Raw genomic sequence first — 11,767 nt, 5'->3', positions numbered from 1 at the left:
GTCTCAGGGCAATGGATTCTAGAACTATACTGATTCTGCCAAAGACGTTGAAAATCCTTAATATTCCCAAGGGACCTGTGTAATTTTTGGAAAGAGGAAAAAAAGGTTATTAAAAGAAGATTATCACACATTCCAGTTATTTAGAATCCAGGAAAATGGTGGTTTGCCATATTGAGTTTTCTATACCCAGTCTTCATTTATAACTGACACATTTTCTTCAAATGGTTCCACTGTTGTCAAGTTTTATGTGTAAGCCTAAGCTTATTTCCTTATTAAAGTAGTCAGGAAAGAAGAAAATATATTTATACATACACATATGCACATACTTTTTCAAAAACAAGTTTCCTTTAAGTCTTCTAGGAAACTATTATTCCCTCTCTTCCAAACATCAGGAGAAATCAAAAAAGAACCAATTAACTGTCCTTTCATCCTGTTTCCCCCGTTCATTTCCATTTGTCCTCCCACAGACCTTGACTGAGCATTTCACAGTTGTATACTTAGAATGCAGGGTAGTACCTGGTAGATCATCTCTGCCCTCATTGGGCTTATAGTTTGGAGATTGAGGTGAGAGAGGGGGAGATGGGTATTTATTTATTTATTTATTAAAGATTTTATTTTTATTTATTTGACAGAGAGAGACACAACGAGAGAGGGAACACAAGCAGGGGGAGTGGGAGAGGGAGAAGCAGGCTTCCCACCGAGCAGGGAGCCCGATGCAGGGCTCGATCCAAGAACCCTGGGATCATGACCAGAGCCGAAGGCAGACGCTTAACGACTGAGCCACCCAGGCTCCCTGAGATGGTCATTTAATAAATAATTACAAAAATAATTACCATTATCATAAATACTGTGACTAAAACACAGGATGCTATAGAGCTCATTACAGAGGATCAGGAAGACTTCCTCAAGAAGGTGCCATTTAAGCTGAGACCTGAGGGAAAATGAGTTGGCTGAATGAAGGTGAGCAGGGACCCAGGATTCCATGTAGATATTGACAAGCAACATGTGCAAAAGCTGTGGGACAGGGAAGGACACAGTGCCTTTGAGCAACCAAAAGAAGGCCAATATGGTATAGAATAGTGAGAGATAAGATTGGAGAGATTTGCAGGGGTCAGACCTATGCAGGCCTCCATAAGCCAAAGCCAAATCTGTGCACTTAATTCTAAAAGCAATAGGAAGCCATTGGCGTGTTTATGCCATGGCTTGTGTTCTTAAAACTTACTCTCATGTTGAAGCTGATTGAACAGAGAGAGTAGAGAGTGAAGAGCTAGGCTGGTCATGAAATCATGATGGTTTGAAAGGGGTGATGGTAGTGGAATTGTAGAGTAGGGAATACATTGGAGAAATCCCCAGGAGGTAAACCTGTTGACGGTTGAGGAGATGGAGGCGTCAGGATGACTCTAGTATTTCTTCTTTGAACACACAGAACTGCCATTTTCTGAGATGGGGAACTTGGAGAGGGCTGGGGATGGTGAATATGGCTGCTTCAGTTTTGTCCTTGGGAAGCTGAAGCTGCCCGAGTCATGCAGGTGGAGTCATCAAGAAGGCAGGTGAGATGTGGGACTGGTATTTAGAACACAGATCTGTCCCAGAGAGATACATTTTTGAAATTTCACTATTCGGTAGCACAGATTTTTCTTGACTCTGAGTGTCCCTTGCTTAAAGAACATGACCACTTCAGCTGCTATGCAGGATTTACAAGGTGCCACACACTTGTTCTGCCTACTCGGACTTTGAACAACAGGTGTCTGAAATGCCTTCAAAGTGGAGATCTTTTAGCATTGTTCTTTTCCCACCCCTCCTGTTGGTCATTCAGTGTATTAGGGCTCTATAAAGCAACAAAGCCAATAGGATATAGATACAGATAAATAATGATATAGTTGATGTGGATGGTATAGATACAGATAGAGATGAGATTTATTTTAGGAATTGGCCCACATAGTTATGGAGGCTAAGAAGCCCCACCATGTGCCCCCTGCAAGCTGGAGATCCAAGAAAGATAGTAGTGTAATTCATTCTGGGTCCAAAGGCCTGAATCAGGAGGCCAAGGTGTGAGTCCTGGTCTCAGTGTGAAAGCCCCAAAACCGGAAGTGCCAATGTCTGAGGGTAAGGGAAGATGGACATTGGGGAGGGTGTGTGCTGTGGTGAGCGCTATGAATTGTGTAAGACTGATGCATCACAGACCTGTACCCCTGAAACAAAGAATACATTATATGTTAATAAAAAAAAAAAAAAAAAGAAGATGGCTATCTCAGTTCAAGTAGAGAGAGCGTGAATTTGCCCCTCCTCTGCCTTTTTGTTCTATTCAGGGCTCAACAGATTGAATGTTGCCCACCCTCTTGGTGAGGGAGTATCTTTTTTACTTAGTCTCCTGATTCAAATGTTAATCTCTTCTGGACACACCCTCACAGTTACACTCAGAAATCAAATTTTACCAACCATCTGAGTATCCCTTAGCCCAGTCAAGCTGACATATAAAATGAACCATCACCATCAGATACTAACTAGTGTCCGTAGAACAGGGGCATCAAGCAGTGGCCACAAGGCACGGTGGTACCAGGGCTTGTCATCAGCTAGGGAACGGATGGGGACAACACACTTGAAGGTCTTAGCTAGAGAATGATCCATGGGTTCCAGAAGTCATCCCAGTGACACCAGGGATTAGCAGGGGAAAGCCCTGAGTCAGGTATTCAGAGAGGCTGATGTGGAAAATCAATACAAACGAACCTGTGAAATGCCCAGGATATGGGTCATAAATAGGTGGTGTTGGGTAGGGTGTAGGGTCCTTGCCTCTCAAGCTCTCCCCAGAGGAAAGTACTGTAGCTGTTGGAACTCTAATACAACTTCAAAATGACATGAAATCGCTACATAAATTGTGAAATGTAGCTCATGGTTCTACTTGTTTTGCAACAGTATAAAAAGCACAGTCCTCCCCACCCTATCAAAATAGAAAAGCAAAGCAAAGCTAGGAAGAAAAGGGAGGGCTTTTGTTGGACACTGGAAAGGATCTTTCATTGGCTTAATCTATTCAACGGGTAAGTTTCTCTCTTCTCTGTCTCTCCCTGTTCCTCCCTCTCTCTCTTTCCCTCTCCCTCCCTCTCTCTCTCCCCCACCTTCTCTACACATACTCTCCTCACCCAACCTCCCTTCTTCCTCACTCCTTCTGTCATGTAATTTAACATTTCTGGAAGATTCTGGAAGAATTACGCAGGAATCATAATAGACGTTAGAGAAATAGTTGTGTGTTGATGCAAAGTGAGAAATGAAGGTTGAAGACAGTGACACATAATGGTGGTGCTGGTGGGGTGACAGTGTTAATCTTGACACACCCGTGAGGTGAGATTCTGCTTCCCCTCCCCCTCCCTCAAGAACTCCTCTTTGTTTACTTTGAAAATGTGGGTGTCTGGGTGAAAGTGAGTATATTTAACTGTAAAGGGGAAGGAAGAATTTAGGTGTTCATATGACTCAGTGCATAGTTCATCTTAATTTTCATCATTTTTTTTCCATGATAAAATCCTGAGACCCCACTTAGATTCTCAGATCTGTGTTTTCCTGGCTGTGTTGTCTTGAGTGAACCACTTAACCTTTCTGATCCTCAGTCAAAACTTTGAGATGACAGTGATTATCCTGGTCCTACCTTCATTACAACTTAAAAAAAAAAAAAAAGAATTAAACAAAATAACACATGTAACTAACTTCCTTGTAAAGAAACTAGTTACTATAATTACCCTTAACATCAATTTGAGGTAGTCTGCAACAAAATGCATCTGTAATAGAACTTTAGAAATACGGGTAAAAAAAAAAAAAATGTAACAAGCAGTGGAATGGAATTCTAAGAAGGGTGACTGCAAATAGCAGAAACCCAAAGCCGAAGTGAGTTCTTATTAGCACTGAGTGTTGAACTTCCTGGCAGACAAGGCATAAAGGGAAATTAACTAATAAAGGATGTTCCGTATTTCATCAGGAGCCATCAACTTTTTACCAGAAATTACTGCTGATAATTTCATCCCCTGCTTCTAGCTTAGGGTGAGCTCAGAAAGTATTTGGTGAATTGAACCAATACAAATTCGACATGAACCTTGCCTTCAGCCTAGTGGGGAAGAGTGTATTATAAGAATCCTTACATAAGGGGCCAGTTTGCTAAAGTTGTTTACCCAGGAAATAGAACTTGCCTTTTTAGGACCATTTCTTTTATCGACTCCCATTGTTTGGTCAGTCAACAATCATTTCTGAGGCACTGTTGGTTATGGACACTACACTGGTTCTCTGCAGAGGGAGACAAAGGTGGTAAGGACCCAGCGTTTCAACTGCTAGAAGCTACCCCAGAAAAAGACTTCTTCATGGACACACAGAGATTTGTACAAAAAAGGTGCATGGTGGTATTGTTTGTATAGCAAGGAAAGTGAATATAATGCAAAAGTCCTTCCATAGGGGAATGGGTAAATAAATGAAGGTATCTCCCTACGGTGGAACATTATGCAGCTGTTAAAATGAACAACGTAGAGCCATGTGCTTCATCAAGGAAGTGTGCTCCTGTCTTATGCTGCTTAGCAGTGAAAGCAAGTTGCAAAACAGCATATGGGCAGTGATTTCATCTTTAGGAAAAATTATAACATTAATAATTTATATCTATTTTTTACACACAAGTTGTTGACAGAATATGTACCAAACTGGTAGTGGTTATCTTATGGCAGAAGATTCTGGGGGCATTTTCATTGTCTACACTTTGTATTTCTGTGATATTTGAATTTTATGTTGTTATTTGAATTTATTGCCTTGTATTACATGCGTTAATCAGAAAAAGCAATAAAGATACTAAGCACTGTGTAGAGAGCCGTGGATAAGAAGTTACTAAGCACTGTGTAGGGATACTAAGCACTGTGTAGGGAGCCGTGGATAAGAAGTTACTGACCCCACCCTTGTAAAGGTCAAGGTCTGGTAGGGGAGAAAGCCACGAAAGGAATTATACCACCATGTGAGCCCTGCACAGCAGGACTGTGTACAGGGGCACATGGGCTGTGGGAAGGATGTTATGACTCTTGAGTCAGGGCAGGGTGAGGGAAGAGGTGATAGAGAAGGTGAGTCCTGAGCAGGATCTGGAAGGATATACAGAATGGCCAGGCAGCTAGGTCAACAAGTGCAAAGTGAAGATTTGACATGGTCACCAGCATGTTGGTAATTTGGGAAGTAGCTCAGTCCTTTGGACACTCTGACTCATGAAATGCCATGGGAGGCCAGATGGTGCAGGGGACATTTTAAAGACAGATGGTCTAAGGGAGGCACAGAGGGTCAACTCAAGTTTACTATAGACAAGTCACATGGTTCTCAGCGTTCCCCCTCCCCACTTGAAAAAAACTTGGCATTAAATCAGAACTTAGTTGGTGATCTAAGGACAAATTCTAGACAATCCTAATTAATCCCCAGGCTTCCTGCATCACATGGTTCTTAAATCTTGACTTTATGGTCGGAGACAAGACACAAGTGTCACTAGAGTGAATATTTATCTAGAGATGAAATCACCAAGATACTTTGATGGATAGCAAGGTGAAGGACACAGCTTCAAGTTTCTTGCTGACAAAAAGAACTTTGTGTTTTCCCAATGTCCTCACATTCGTTCATCCCAAGTGGACACACTGGTGGCGAGCCTCCATGTTCTCCAGCCTTTAGAGATGGCCTTCCTGGTGCTGCATTTCCCCTCGAAGCTTCTTGTGAGACCTTGGCATCCTGACTTGGTGAGGTGGTTAGGAGACACAGTTCAGGATGGAGTGAGTCCAATGAGCAGTCTCTCTCCAGTTCTGTTCTGGTGTTATAGAGCTAGAGAGGGAAAAGGAGCGAGAGAAATGGGAATGTTGATGGGAACTGAGCCAAGGACTCGAGCCTAAAAGGAGCTACACCTAGCCAGAGATCTGCATCCGGGCTGATTGGGAATTTCTATTTTCTACCAGGTTGTTGCCACTGGCTGGTTCCATACACAGCCTCTGGGATGCTATTTAATCAGGAAAGTGGATCCAGGAGAGTGCTCGCATCTCTCTTGTTGACCTGTTTCCTCCCCCACAGTCCTCCTCAAGGGCCAAAATTTTAGAGCCATGTATGTAGCTCCCTCCCCTCCCTGGAAACTTGTTGTTATGTATAACATACACCTAGAAAGTACACATATCCTATATCACTTGATGAATATTCACAAACAACACATTGGTCTAATCAACACTCAGATCAAAATGCAGAATTATATCAGCAGCCAGAAGCCTCCCTCAGTCAACATCTGCCCTTCCTCGTCCTTCCCCCTCCACCACAGGTGACCCACTGTTCTCACTTCTAATGCTTTGGATCAGTTTTGCCCATTTTTGAACTTTATATAAATGGAATTATACTTTTATGTGATTCTGGTTTATTTGGCTCAATAGCGTGTTTGTGACATTCATCTGTTACTGCATTTATTTGTAGTTGGAACATTCTTTTTTTTTTTTTTTTTTTAAAGATTTTCTTTATTTGAGAGAGAGAGAGAATGAGCAGGGGAGAGGCAGAGGGACAAGCAGACTCCCCATTGAGTAGGGAGCCCAACCGGGGGCTCGATCCCAGTACCCTGAGATCATGACCTGAGCCGAAGTCAGACACTTAACCGACTGAGCCACTCAGATGCCCCATGTAGTTTAAACATTCTTATTGCATATTGTCCTTGTCTTCGATGACCTTGCCACTTTTGATGAGTGCTGGTCAGGAATTCTGGAGAGTGTCCCTCAATTTGCTGTTGCCTGCTATTTTCTCATCCTTAGGCTGAGGTTACGGAAATTGGGGAAGAGCATCACAGAGATGATACCTCCTCATTACATCCTATCACAGATTACAGCAGATCAGTGAGATGTAGTACTGGGGATAGTCATTTTCATCACTTAGGGAAGGCAGTGTCTGCCCAGTTCCTCCACTGCAGATTTGCTATTTTTCCCTTTCCATACTCTGTCCTTAGAAGTGAGTCACTAAGTCCAGCCGTTATTGGACTAAGCTCCACCTCCTGGAGGGAGAAGTATCAGAGGATATGTGGACATATTAAAACCTCCACAGCAATTAATACGTATTTTAGAGAATATACTTTGAGGCTATGCAAATATCCTGTTTCTCCTTAAAGTGTCACCCCTTGATTTTAGCATTCATTGGTGGATATTGGCTGCAGCAATTATTACTGGTCTCATAGTGTTTTCTATTTCCCTCTTTCCTTCTACTTTTTTTGATTGGAATTTTTCTATAAGAAGATTTGTCTTGTTCTTTTATTTAAATCAATATGGAATAATGGATCTTTATTCTTTGGATTATAGTCCTATACTATTGTTATTTATTTTGTTGCTCATATTTTTCGAGTTTGGCTATTGTGAGCTCTTTCAGGTATATTCCTGTGTCCTTTGACATGCTTTTAATTTTTTTAAATTGTAGTAAGAACACTTAACATGAGATCTACCCTTTGAACAATTTTTTTTTTTAAAGATTTTATTTATTTATTTGAGAGAGAGAGAGTGAGAGAGAGCATGAGAGGGGAGAGGGTCAGAGGGAGAAGCAGACTCCCCACTGAGTGGGGAGCCTGATGTGGGACTCGATCCTGGGACTCCAGGATCACGACCTGAGCCGAAGGCAGTCGCTTAACCAACTGAGCCACCCAGGCGCCCGAACAATTTTTTTTTAATTCTACAATACATTATTGTTGACTATGGGCACAAGGTTGTATGACAGATCTCTAGAGGTTATTTATCTTGGCTTGACTGAAACTTTGTGCCTGATAATTAGTAAGTCCTCATTTCCAGCTCTCCTCGCCTCTGGGAACCACCATTCTATTCTTTGATTCTATGAACTTGACTATTTTAGATACTTCATATAAATGGAATCATGCAGTATTGGTCTTAGGACTGGCTTATTTTACTTTTTAATTTAAGCACTTTCTTATTTTCTGGCACTATGAGATCTTTTAGATTCCAGACCTAAAATCAACCATTTCTTTTTATTGGGAAATGGTATTTAGAAACCAAGATCTGGATATTATTTGTGTTCATTGCTATTGGGATGTCACTGCTTCTAGGCCTTCTCAGTAGACAGAGCTGAGAAATTATACAGCATACACACATATACACATGTAAGAGCTCATATCTAGATTTATTTATGTATCTATTTGTATAAATCTTTGAATAAAACATGTGTTTCTACTGATATCACTGACTCAAATCCAGTGCCACAGAGCTCATTTTATTATTTTTTATTTTTTGGTAAATTTTTAATTTAAATTCAATTTAGTTAACATATATTGTATTATTAGTTTCAGGGGTAGAATTTAATGATTCATCAAGTGCATATAACACCCAGTGCTCATTACACCAAGTGCCCTCCTTAATGCTCATCACCCAATTACCCCAGTCCCCCCTCCAGCCACCTCCCCTCTAGCAACCTTCAGTTTGTTTCCTAGAGTTAAGAGTCTCTTATGGTTTTCTTCCCTCTCTGTTTTTATCTTATTTTATTTTTCCTCCTTTTCCTCTATGTTCATCTCTTTCTTAAATTCCACATATGAGTGAAATCATATGGTATTTGTTTTTCTCTGACTGACTTATTTTGATTAGTATAATACCTTCTAGTTCCATCCATGTCATTGCAAATGGCAAGATTTCATCCTTTTTGATGGCTGCATAATATTCCATTGTATATAGACACCACATCTTCTTTATCCATTCATCTGTTGAGGGACATCTGGGGCTCTTTCCTTAGTTTGGCTATTGTGGACGTTGCTGCTATAAACATTGGGGTGCAGGTGCCTCTCTGAATCACTATGTTTGTATCTTTTGGATAAATACCTAGTAGTGCAATCGCTGGGTCATAGGGCTGCTCTATTTTTAACTTTCTGAGGAACCTCCATTCTCTTTTCCAGAGTGGCTGCACCAGTCTTCATTCCTAGCAACAGTGTAGGAGGGTTCCCCTTTCTCTGCATCCTCGCCAACATCTGTTGTTTCCTGACTTGTTAATTTTAGCCATTCTGACCAGTGTGAGGTGGTATCTCATTGTGGTTTTGATTTGTGTTTCCCTGATGCTGAGTGATGTTGAACATTTTTTCATGTGTCTGTTAGCCCATTTCTTTGGTCTTCATGTCTTCTGCCCATTCCTTGATTGGATTATTTATTTTTTGGGTGTTGATTTTGATAAGTTCTTTATAGATTTTGGATACTAGCCTTTATCCAATATGTCATTTGTGAATATCTTCTACCATTCTGTAGGTTTCCTTTTAGTTTTGTTGATTGTTTCCCTTGCTGTGCAAAAGCTTTTTATCCTGATGAAGTCCCAAAAGTTCATTTTTGCTTTTGTTTCCCTTGCCTTTGGAGACGTGTCTAGCAAGAAGTTGCTGCAGCCTAGGTCAAAGAGGTTGCTGCTTGTGTTCTCCTCTAGGATTTTGATGGATTCCTGTCTCACGTTTAGGTCTTTCATCCATTTTGAGTTTATTTTTGTATATGGTGTAAGAAAGTGGTCCAGTTTCATTCTTCTGTATTTGGTTGTCCAATTTTTCCAACACCATTTGTTGAAAAGACTCTCTTTTTTCCATTGCATAGTCTTTCTTGCTTTGTCAAAGATTAGTTGACCATAGAGTTGAGGGTCCATTTCTGGGCTCTCTATTCTGTTCCATCGATTTACGTGTCTGTTTTTGTGCCAGTACCATGCTGTCTTGATGATGACAGCTTTGTAATAGAGCTGGAAGTCCGGAATTGTGATGCCTCCAGTTTTGGTTTTCTTTTTCAACATTACTTTGGCTATTTGGGGTCTTTTCTGGTTCCATACAAATTTTAGGATTGTTTGTTCCAGCTTTGTGAAAAATGCTGGTGGTATTTTGATAGGGATTGCATAGAATGTGTAGATTGCTTTGGGTAGCATAGACATTTTAACAATATTTGTTCTTCCAATCTGTGAGCATGGAATGTTTTTCCATTTCTTTGTGTCTTCTTCAGTTTCTTTCATAAGTGTTCTCTAGTTTTCAGAGCGCTCGTTTTAGATTTTTCTTTCATTTCTTCTTTCTTTGATGGTGAACAACCTGGCTGTCAGTATGTGCAATATATTTATTGTCCAATCCTAGTATATATGTAGGCATCCTGACCTGTGTTCCTGTGAGAAACAAATTTACCAACTAGAATATTGTGTTACCGACAGGTCTTTATGTCTTAACCTTACAGCATCTAGATAAAATCTTGTTTTCCAGGGTGATTTAGATCGGTTCCTTTCTTCCCCAGCCCCATCAGTGAGGTTATGTCATGCATTTGTAATACAGTTGGATTCATTTGTCACATGTGTATGGTTTAATCAGGAAAAGGCTTATATTATCTCCTAGAAACAGATTATGGATCCAGCAATATATTGAAAAGGAGAGTAGGTAAAGCCTCTCCTTTTCTCAAGATTGGGGCCCACTGGAAAGAGATACAAGTTGCCAAATGGGAATTAGCTCATAGGATCACATTTGATACTGAGGAGGAGGGGTTACTGCATGCGGTGGGGCCTCTTTCTCTCAAGGGCAATTTCACAAGTGCTCTGATGTAGGGGTGGAGAACAGCTGCTCTTACCTGCAGTGGGGTACAGGGAGTGGAAGGTGAGAAGGGGCCTATGTTGGTGAGGAAGAAAGCAGACGTTATTTAGAGAGTAAGGTAGTGGGAGGAGAAGGACAAGGCAGAGCAGGAAATCAAGTCTACTTTAAAGGACTGGCGGGTTCCATGGACCCGTTGGATTTCAGCCTCTCCAGAAGGTGAACGTGTGTGGTGGTCAGAAACAGGAGTGTTCATTCTGGATCTGGAGCCATCTGGAGAGGAGTAGGGCTCTCTTCTTTTCAGTGGAAACTTGGGTGGGAGGTGCTCTCTTTCAAATAGTTACATTACTTATTCAACAGACTTTAGGAAGGACAACTGTCTTTTCTTGGAGAGCAAGGCACTGTAGTGCTTCTGAAATTAACACAGGAGTGGCAATTTAAAAAATAGTGCCTTCGTTTTCCGATTAGAATCCGATTTTGTGCTCATTAAAAATATTTAGAAAATATGAAGTATAAATATAATAAAATTAAACAATTATAATCTAACCAAGAAAAACACGTTAGCATTTTGGAGCATTCTTTTTAAAAAATTAATTTATTTGTATCTTTTCAAAGAACTAGACTTTGGTTTTGTTGATTTTCTCTATTTTTTGGCTTGCTTTTTTATTAATTTTCATCCTTCATCTTACTTCTTCCACTTATTTTGGGTTTATCATTTCCTTCTCTAACTTTTAATGCAGAAGTTTAGATCTCTGATTTAAAATTGTTCTTCTTTTCTTGTACACATTTTTAAAATGATAAATTCTTCTCCAAGCATGGCTTCAGTGATATCCTACAGTTTTTGATATGTTGTTTTTTCTTTTCATTCAGTTCAAAATATTTTCTAGTTTCCTTGGTAATTTCTTCTTTGGTCCATGAGTTATTTAGAAGTGTCTTTGTTTAATTTCTAAATATTTGAAGATTTTCCAGATATTTTCTCTTATTTATTACTGACTTAACTTCAGTGTGGTCAGAAAACATACTCTGCATAATTTCAATTCCTTTAAACTTATTGAAATTTATTTTATGGACCAGAAGATGACCTATTTCAGTAAAATTTCCATGAGCACTTGGAAAAAATGTGTATTTTGTTGTTGTTGTTGGGTAGTCTCTATAACTATCAATTAGGTCAAGTTGGTTCAAAGTGTTGTTCAAATCTTCTATATCCTTACTGATTTTTTTTTGCTAATTTAATTA

Source organism: Halichoerus grypus, chromosome 7, assembly GCF_964656455.1.
Source record: "Halichoerus grypus chromosome 7, mHalGry1.hap1.1, whole genome shotgun sequence".
NCBI lineage: Eukaryota > Metazoa > Chordata > Mammalia > Carnivora > Phocidae > Halichoerus > Halichoerus grypus.
Note: the sequence above shows the minus strand (reverse complement) of the source record.